This window comes from Aquarana catesbeiana, linkage group LG04 (assembly GCF_042186555.1).
Source record: "Aquarana catesbeiana isolate 2022-GZ linkage group LG04, ASM4218655v1, whole genome shotgun sequence".
Lineage (NCBI taxonomy): Eukaryota > Metazoa > Chordata > Amphibia > Anura > Ranidae > Aquarana > Aquarana catesbeiana.
In genome coordinates this window covers 269,243,860-269,249,505 of record NC_133327.1, presented here as the reverse complement: position 1 = coordinate 269,249,505, position 5,646 = coordinate 269,243,860, and the positions used below count along the sequence as shown (strand labels likewise).

Here is a 5,646-nt window from a genome sequence, read left to right as displayed (position 1 = left end):
GCCAGATAGACCACAGTAAGTACCTTTGTCCCCGTCTGGAGCCTAACGCCCCGGGGGATCAGGGAATTGGCACATCTTGTGTACCCGTTGCACTTTTTTGTGAGCACTTTTTATGTGTGTGCACATTTTTTATGCATCGGGTGAAGTTTTTGGGTGTGTTTTGCACGCCATAGGCTTTCAATAAAAAAAAAAAAAAAAAAGCTGTGCAGGGTGAGTTTCTCGGCCTTTTGGCTAAGATCAAGTGTAGTATCTGTTCTTATCAGTTTCCAGGAGGTGGCGCTTGCTTCCGTCCCTGATCTATGGCGAGATAGAGATGGGATGGCGGTTGCTATGCAAAACCTGCTGGAATAAAGGTGACCTGGACAGTTCGTAGCCGAAAGGGAAGCCTTCTGATGTGGATGGAGAACCACGGGGTCTGAACCGGAGGGTCGGGACCCTGGCCTTCTGGCCTGGATTGGGGCAGATCTAGCTCCGGACAGTTATTCGGGAGGGAACACTAGCTCCCCTTTCTCCCACCGGGGGAGCGGCCAGTACTTCCCGAATGTAATTAGGTAGGAGGGACGGAACGATGGTGAAGCCTGATGGTAAAGGGCTCTCACCAAGCTTCCTGAACTCCATGCCTTTCTGCCTAGGGTGGGGGTCTGCTGTGGTCTGAGCTGGTGGCCAGGGTTGGTCTTGAAAGCCTATGGAGTAGTGCCCCTGGAGTGGCAGTCACTTTGATTTGAGGCACCACGGTCACTGCACCATAAACACGCTTTTTTTAGCACCTGCCTCTTGGGCCGGGCCTTTTGGCTAGGACCAGAGGAATTTTTTATTCCTGGCCTGAGGGCCTGGTCATTGTTTTACACAATGGCCACCTTTTTCACTCTCCTCTCCACTATCCCTTCCCCACTTTCTATTTATTTTCTTTCTTTTTTGATTGAATCCTATGTTTTGTCACGTCTTGTTCACATTTGTCACTGTGTGATGAGTAAGGACGGGTCCTCGGGCCAGCCCTGAATGTCTTGTGGAGGGGTGGACATGGCCTTCTGGCTTCGTCCGCCCTGACTCATGGGGTCTCCCTTCGGGGGAGCCCCACCTAGTACTTGGGTGGGCTCTGCTTCAGCAGGCCTTCCAGAGAATGGGGTCTGTCTGGTTTCGGCCACATAGACTATTGTAAGTACCTTTGTCCCCGTCTGGAGCCTAACGCCCCGGGGGATCAGGGAATTGGCACGTCTGTGTACCCGTTGCACTTTTTTGTGAGCACTCTTTATGTGTGTGCACATTTTTTATGCACCGGGTGAAGTTTTTGGGTGTGTTATGCACGCCATAGGCTTTCAAAAAATAAGCTGTGCAGGGTGAGTCTTCTTTGAAAAATGCTTTGCCTGATAATATGGTATACCTGTCAGCTATTGCTAATGCTCTGCTGCTGGCATTTCTGCCCCTGCTATTTTCCTGCTTCTTTAGCAGTGTCCTCCTCTAGGTCTGCCTCTGCCTCTGTTTCTTCACATGTTGTCAGTGTTCCCGATTCACTGGGTCAGCTTAGCAGTGCAGTACATATAGTAGATACACACAGGCCCACTCCTGTTAGTGAGACTGCAAATAGAATGTCAGTACCTGAATCCTGTATGAAGGAGGTAATGCCCTGTGAGATTTCTCCTTTAGGTTACCACTTACCTATGTTAATTAAGGAAACGATCTGGAGAGGGGATTTTGTGCATGTTTTATCCCTCCTTCTTGCAGCAAAAGATTTTATTCTGAGAACTGATAAGAAAGGGGAGGATAGACAGGAGGAGGATAGGCGCAGGCCTATATTGCGCTCTTTCAATAATTGGCTACAAGCATTTTGTGTTTTTGCCAGCGTGTTTAGTAGAGAAGCACCCTAATTTGAGAAGAGGCCTTTTTCAACACTTGGATCATGTGTTGGAGGCCTACAAAAGTTTTGGAGGCTTGGGCTGGTACTCCTATAATGAGTCCTTCCGCCAAAACTTGGCTGTTTATCCAGCCCTAAGATGGGGGATGAAGGACGTGGGCCTATGGCTTAATTTGATCCTTCCGCAAAAAGCATCTACTATTAGGTATAACCCAGTTAACCCTGTCAGCTCAGCTTATTGCAGGGGTTGTTGATTTTCATTCAATGAAAGTCAATGTCGTTTTAATACTGCATGTAAATATAGACATGAATGCTCATTCTGTGCAGGGCCACATCCTGTGGTGAGATGTTTAAAAAAAAAAATGCGGGATCGGGGTCCCAGTCTCAGTGGGATATTTTTCCCAAAAGCCTGCACACCAGTGAGGCTGGGAAACATGCGTCCCTGGTTGGACCTATACCCAAAGCACTTTTGCTAATTGAAGGATTTTCAGTCAGTTCTCCTCTTCCTTCTTTTTTAGGCAAAGGGTGCACTATTGTAGATAATTTAAAGTCGGTTAAACGCTTTCCGGAAGGGTGCGGGAAAAAGTTTTTGAAAAGATAGCGGAGGGTCGCATGGCAGGTCCTTTTTAATCTCCACCGTTCAAGGTTTTCTGCATCTCTCCGCTCTGTGTGGCTCCCAAGAGGGAACCAAATACCTTCCATTTAATTCAACATATCTCTTTCCCCAAAGGGGGATCAATGAATGACGACATTAATGAGGCTCTGTGTTCAGTTGATTATGCAACATTTGAAGAGGCAATCTTTAAGGTTAAGTCGTGCGGACAAGGGACCTTGCTGGCTAAAGCTGACATAAAGTCGGCCTTTAGGCTTTTGCTAATTTCCCCATCAGCTTTCAGTTCATTAGGTTTTTATGTTCTCGGCTTCTACAATTGTTTGGCATTATTATTGAACATTTTGGTGTTCCTCTGGCCACCGAAAAGACTCGTCTCCCTGTGACTTCTGTCGAGTTTTTAGGTATTTTGATTAGTACCGAGTGTAGGGCGTTTAGTCTGCGACAGGCAAAGATTGAGAAAGTGAGAAACCTTATTGCTTTTTTTAAAGAGACGTAAGGTTTTGTTGAAAGAGATGCAGTCGCTGTTGGGCCTCCTGGCATTCGCTTGTAAAATAATGCCGGTAGGCAGGATTTTCTCTCGGCATCTATATCTTTCAACTTCAAGTTTAAAGTCCCCTTTCACTCACAAACCCGCTTGACGGCTTCCCTCAAAGATGACTTCCATTTTAGAACATATGAAAATTGGTGAGAGGAGATATGCTATCGGAGCATGTTTTAGTTGACCAAGGTCGGGTGTGCCTTTGTTTGAGGTGATCTAAAACCAACCAATTTGGACATGGTGAATGGATAATTCTACCTGCTTGTAGTGACATCTCAGTGTGCCCGGTAGCGGTGGTGGCTTTTTTTTTTTGGCCGCTCGTCCGGATGGGTCGAGAATTTCTCATTCATTTAGATCTATCCAATTTTCATATGTTCTAAAACACTGTTTGGAAAAATTGGGTTTACATAATTGGAAGTTTTCATCCCATTCATTTAGGATAGCGGCAACATCTGATGCTGCTGAGCGGGGTTTGCTGGCCAAAGCCATAATGGGTATGAATAGATGGAGGTCCAATTGTTTTAAAAGATTTATCAGACCTAACCTTTCACTTTGATTTCCTAGGTTTTCAATGTTACGTATGGATTCTGGGCCACTCTTATATATATTGGGCACAGAAGAGTGCGGCTCAACGCAGGTACTCTGTTATACTTATCTTTACAGCCAAAATCCTTCGCTCTGTACTGGAGGGGTGCGAGAGGTCTGAAGTGGCACCAACTCTATTTTCATTTGTCTCAATTATATCAGATTTGGCGGCCACCCTCAATACTGATAGTCCATCTGGGAGGTAATAACTTGGGTAAGGGGGGATCCTGGGGCTATATAGGCAAGATCTTTTGGATGTAGGTGCTGATATCTTCAATCTAGGGATGCAAAGCAGCATTGAAATCGCTGCATCTTTCACAAGTCTGGCTGGTGGGGACGTATTTCTGTGTTTAATAAAGTTTAAGCTGCCCGAGTTCTGACAACTGGGCAAAGCTATGATGTTTTATTTCATCCAAATATTGGATTAATATATTTTGTTGTTATGAAAACTGTAAACCAATAAAGTGCCATGGCCATTTTCTGCCAAAACACTGTTTGTTTGTGATTTATTCTGCTATATGGTTGTATTATGGGGAATAAGGTGGTGGGCGGGTGTGGCCTGCGGTCCCAACAAGCTTCTGCATGTCTTGCTTTTCCTCAGGCTTCTCGTGAATGCATAGCCTGTGCAATATGACTTATTGTAAGAGTACATTTATTAGTAATAAAGTTGACATTGCATCAAAAATCATCTAAAAACACTAGTTAAAAACGCACAAAAAATAATCTAATAGAATGGGTAATTGGCCAAATGATCAGACAGGAAGTAACTGTAACTTGCAGTGTATTAAACAGGGAATTTCTACTAACTAATGCCATGAGTAATTAAAACAATACCTACAATGGCAATCAAATACTTTCACAGAATGAGGGTGCGTCACCCTACGGACCACGGCCACGGTATTAAAATCTAACCTTTATTAGAACTGTATGAATTAAATAAAATATATGTGACTGTATGTTTATTCACTTTAAGGGAGGGTCAGTGTTTATTAATTCATAGGAGGATGGCAGCAATGGTTGGTATTAAATGCAAGTACAAAACGATGGAGAAAAGAGCATTGCCTCTATGCTGCTATAAAACTACCAGAGTATACTCATAAGGATTCTTAGCCAGTCTCTATCCTGCTGGATATATATCTGAATGAACCTTGAGGAGATATAGCCTGTCCACTTGAATCCTTCACAGTACCTCGCCAGTGACTAGCTATAACTGTGGTGGCACTAATGTCCTTCCTGAAAAATGGATGGTAGTCTGAAAATGAAGTACACTACCTCACTACAACTAAGGTTCAACCAATGGCGACCCTAGGGGGGGGCCCTGACCCCCTTAACATTATGCTGTGCCCCACCATGTGCCCCCCCCCAAAAAAAAAATTTTTTTTTTTTTACAAAAAATCAATGTCTAAGAGGGAGAGAGTCCCCAGTCAGCTCCTGCGGGTGATTCCTCCCCCCTCCCCTGCTCGCTGACACTGCATAATGCGAGCGTTCACACAACCACGGCCGCCTGATCTGCTCCTTCACCTGCATCCTCATTGGCAGGGAGAAGAGCGAGTTGCAGGAAGGACTCCACCAGGACTTTCAGTTGCTGAAAAAACAGACTGATTTCTCCCGTCCTTAGGACAGGAGAACCAGCCTGTAAATTCCAAGAGATGCCAGACCAGCGCTGTCAATAGCAGGGGCAGGACAGCAAGAGGAGGCTGGGGAACCCCACAGTGGCAGAACACCAGGGCCCAGGGGCAAGACAACCTTTGCAACCCTGATAATTCTCCCACTGCTTTGGATCCTTATATTTTCTTGATATGCTGGTGACATATATCTCTTGTTTTCTGCCACCCTGGGGGACCCCAATACAGTAGGAAGGGAGCTCACTGCAGAACATGTGAAAGGGCCCGTTGTGGGGTCGTAGTAAAGGGCCCCAGGATATATATATATATATATATATATATATATATATGCATTTTATAGTTGCCCCCCTACTTTTGTCCCTGTCCCCCCATGTGCCCCCCCCCCAATTTGAAAGCTGAAGACGCCACTGGGTTCAACTAATCTAGCTTTAGA

General features: G+C 45.2%; 1 pseudogene; it reads left to right on the top strand.

The window, feature by feature from the left end:
* The first annotated feature begins 211 nt into the window (after positions 1–211).
* On the top strand, positions 212–344 carry LOC141141940 (U2 spliceosomal RNA; annotated as a pseudogene).
* The last annotated feature ends 5,302 nt before the right edge of the window (positions 345–5,646 follow it).